This window comes from Dioscorea cayenensis, chromosome 8 (genome assembly GCF_009730915.1).
Source record: "Dioscorea cayenensis subsp. rotundata cultivar TDr96_F1 chromosome 8, TDr96_F1_v2_PseudoChromosome.rev07_lg8_w22 25.fasta, whole genome shotgun sequence".
Lineage (NCBI taxonomy): Eukaryota > Viridiplantae > Streptophyta > Magnoliopsida > Dioscoreales > Dioscoreaceae > Dioscorea > Dioscorea cayenensis.
Genome location: NC_052478.1, coordinates 18534057 through 18538316, shown reverse-complemented (window position 1 = coordinate 18538316; position 4260 = coordinate 18534057). Strand labels below are relative to the sequence as shown.

The 4260-nt window shown below is 43.6% G+C and overlaps 1 non-coding gene across 1 annotated transcript; it reads right to left on the bottom strand.

Moving 5' to 3' along the window:
• Positions 1-1067: 1067 nt before the first annotated feature.
• On the bottom strand, positions 1068-1174 carry LOC120268092. The gene has a single exon (XR_005538762.1). It is a non-coding gene; the product is annotated as a small nucleolar RNA R71 (small nucleolar RNA).
• Between the last annotated feature and the right edge of the window lie 3086 nt (positions 1175-4260).

Here is a 4260-nt window from a genome sequence, read left to right as displayed (position 1 = left end):
TTATTCAATCTTTCCTCCAGGATATGTATAGAGTTAGGCATGGTTGACCTTAGATTTGGGATAATGTAATTAAGGATTTTCACGACTCATTGTTACATCAATTAGGAAGTATAATAGAGGGTTCTTGCACTTGAAATGATTATCCAAGACGGATCAATATATGGGTACACCATCTTTATCGATTGCCTTACCTTCTCCTTTACTTGTGCCTTCTATCTTGTTGTTTTTATTTTCGTTATTTTATATTTTGTCACACTTATCACTATTCATCTTCCACATTAGTTAAGAAACAACTCAAGTGTCTTTATTCTCTACTCTCTGTGGATACGATACCCACTTATTTGGGATTATTATTTCGATACCCGTGCACTTGCGGTTTACACGCATATTCGGACGTGTTAAGTTTTTGGCGCCGTTGCCAGTAGGCGTTTTGAGATACTTTGGACTTTGTTTTCTTAACTATTCATTCAATCTAATTCATATCTTCTTTTCTATCATCATTCTGATTTTGTTTTCTTTCTTTTGGTGCAGCTCCAGGTTATGACCCGAGAAAACCCCTCAATATTGATTGAAGGAGATCCCAAGCTCGAACGCACACTTTGAAGAAAAGGGAAAGAACCTGTGCAAGAACAGTCTAATCTAGTTGATTTGGAAGTAGGAGAATTTGAAAATATGGCAGAACAGGATGAGCAGTAGTGGACATTATCGGATTATGCCAGACCTTCAATATTGGGCACACAATCGAGCATTGTCGTCTCCCGATTCTGACTCGGAACTTTGAGCTGAAGTCGGCATTCATCAAATATTACGACAATCCACACGAGTTTAATGGTTTTAGCCGATGAGGATCCAAGCAGGATATATAGAGAACTTTCTCGAGGGTGTGTGATATCTTTGAAGATAAATGGGAGTAACGGATGATGCCATCAAGTTGAGAGCCTTCCCATTTTCCTTGAAAGGGATAGCGAAATAGTGGCTACACTCATTACCTAGAGCATCAATTACCACATGGGAGGAGATGGTAGAAGCTTTTCTAGGCCATTATTTCCCTCCCAGAAAATTTGCAAAGCTTAGGAATGAGATCTCATCCTTTGTACAATTGGAATTGGAGTCTCTATTTGAGACATGGGAAAGGTTCAATGAGCTCCTGAGAAAGTGCCCGCAACACGCAGTTCCCGGAGTGGATGATTGTTCGGAACTTTTACAACGGCTCGAATCCGAGTACAAGGCAACTCTTGGATGCTGGCGACATGAGGTACGATTAGGTAGCAAGTCCCCGGTGAGGCCCGTCAATTAATTGAAGAAATGGGGTTAAACACTACCAATGGAATGCCGGGGGAGAAGAAAAAAAGGTGGCGGTCTCCATGAGATAGATCGCGGTGACTTCGTTGGCGGCTCAAGTGGAATCATTGAGTAGAAGTTAGATCTTCTAACTTCGAATAGAGTAGCAGCCGTGATTACTTCACCGGGTATGGTGGAGGGCATGCTCTCTATGATTGCCCGATATCTATTGGTGATGTATCTTCGGTTGAGAACGTCAATTTTGTGGGTAATGGCATGAGGAATCAAGGAAATCCATACAGTAATACCTACATTCCGGGTTGGAAGAGTCATCCTAATTTCTCATAGAGCAACCAAGGTCCACAAAAGGCCATTGGGCCACTGGGTTTCCAACAACAACAACAAGCCCCAAACATGGGAAACAGAGTTTCAGGTTTGGAGACCCGAATGAACGATTTGGAGAAGGCCTTAACTAGGTTTGTCCAATCGTCAGATACAAGATTTCAATCAGTTGAAGCTACACTTCGCAACCATCCACCTCTTTGTATAATCTTGAAAATTAAGTAGGGCAGATTGCGAAGTCTCTATCTGAAAGGCCACATGGAAGCTTACCGAGGTAATGCCGAGACCAACCCTAGAGGCATGTGAAGATGATCACTTTGAGAAGTGGTCGTGAGGTTGAGGGTAAGTTTCGAGTGAGAAAGCCAAATGAACACGCACTTGAGGTTATAGAGGTTTAGAAGGGAGCAGGCAAAGAGAAGTAGGTGGCATCCCCATTTTTGAAGCCAAGAATCCCTTATCCCTCTAGATTGAAGAATGACCAAGGGGATGAACAGTAGAAGAAGTTCCTGAGTTTGTTCAAACAACTCCACATTAATATTCCTTTTGTTGAGGCATTGGCCCAAATGCCTAAGTATGCAAAATTCTTGAAAGACTTGTTGACCAACAAAAGGAAGTTAGAGGAGAGTTCTCTAGTGATTTTAGATGCATCTTGCTCGGCAGTTTTGCAAAAGAACATGCCGAACAAGAAGAAAGACCCGAGAAGCTTCATCATTCTGTGTAATATGGGCAATCTAGGTGAAGAAATGGCATTGCCATACTCAGGGCCAATATCAACGCCATGCCATACACCTTCTTTCAAAAGTTAGGCTTGGGTGAGCCTAGACCCACTCGGATGACTTTGCAATTTATGGACTGAACGGTGAGATATCTCAGGGGTATCATCGAAGATGTGCTTGCCAAGGTGGACAAGTACATTTTTCCGGTTGACTTCGTAGTGCTAGATGTCGATGAGGATGCGGATGTACCCTTCATACTTGGGAGGTCATTCTTACGGACTTCCAAGGCATTGATTGACATGGACGGCGTAGAGTTAACTTTGAGAGTTGGAGATGACAAGCTCACATACCGCCTTGCTTAAGCCATGCGGCATTCTCTTGATTTTGATGATACTTTGTATTTTCTAGACGCTACTGATGAGATTGTTGATGAATACATGCAGGAAATGTTTAATCTGGATCCATACGAAGGCTTGTTTGACAAAGAGGAGGACAATGAAGAAGTAATGATGCTTGGTTTGACGGAAGAAGTACCATCTACCCCGGGGATCTTGGAGAAGGTGCTCCGGAAATTGAAGAGGGCTAGGAGATGCCACGGAAATGCTCCAAGGGCTGTTGGAGGCGATGTGTGAACCGAGACAAAGCCGAGTGAATCATTGCTAGATGGTCCCAAGCGACAATTCACCCTCTACCCTCAAGAGATTTTTGCTCATCATGTTTCCAAGCCATGGGTAAGAGGGCAATTTTCATCTACGAGCCCCTGTGAGGTAAGACAAGGTACGTCAATCTAAGTGACGTAAAACAAGCACTTCTTGGGAGACAGCCCAAGTGTTTCTTTATTTTTCTTAATTTGGTAGTTTAGTGTTGCTTAAATAAATTGTTGAGTGTTGGTCTCTTGAGTTTTTTTATATTTACGCTATGATTTTTATCGTGGGTTTTTCAAGTTCATCGTGTGTTTTTCATGTGAATTTGGCGAAGTTTTAATCGTTTGAGCTATTTCTCATGTTTTTTTCATTGGTATAAATTGCATATTGAGGGCGGGGCTACGAGTGTGTAAACATGTTCGGGAAGTTTCTGCGAGCACTGCGAGAATTTTTCTAAGGCATCCAAAAGAAAACACTGCAGGGCGTGTGGAATTAACACACTCCCGTGGTTTTTTGTATTGCAAGCTCATCCGGAGAAGACAAAGGGCGTGGACTCACCCCACGTGAGCGACCATGCAATCCTCACTGCCCTTTGTGGGTAATTTCTGCACGGGCAAGTGAATTCTTGAAGAGATTGGTAGATTTTCCCGAAAGTACACAGGGTGTTGACTCGCCCCTGTGGGCGACCTTGTGAAAATCACATTGGCGTGGGTAATTTACACACGCACGTGCAAATCTTTGCAAAGGAGCTCTCTTCATCCTGAGAAGTCACAGGGGTGTGCGCTTGCCCCTGTGAGTTTGGCTTGTGAATGCCCATGCCCGTGTGGAATTTCCACGCAGGCGTCGCGAGACTACTAGCAATTTTTTTCTCGGATGTCTAGAAGCGACCATGAGGCGTCATGGTGCTCCTATGGGTCGGGCGCACGGGCGTGGATATTTCTCACATGCCCATGTATTTGCGTTCATAGGCAGTGAGTGTTTTTCTGAGAGCATACAGGGGCGTGCACCTACCCCTGTGAAGTTTTCCTGTGGAGGCGCACGGGTGTGGGTAATTTCCGCATGCCCGTGTGGATGCGCAGAATTCCAAGAGATGCGAGTTTTTCTCTAAAAATCTTTGTGGATTCTCTTCTTCTTCATCTCCAATCACCTGTAAACAACTCCTAACCAACTTCCCAGCCCTTCACCGTTGTTTTGGAGGATTTTTCTTTACATTTCATGCCGATTTTCGAAGTACTATCATCTATTTCATCGGTAACCCTTCTTTTTCCTCTTTTTCT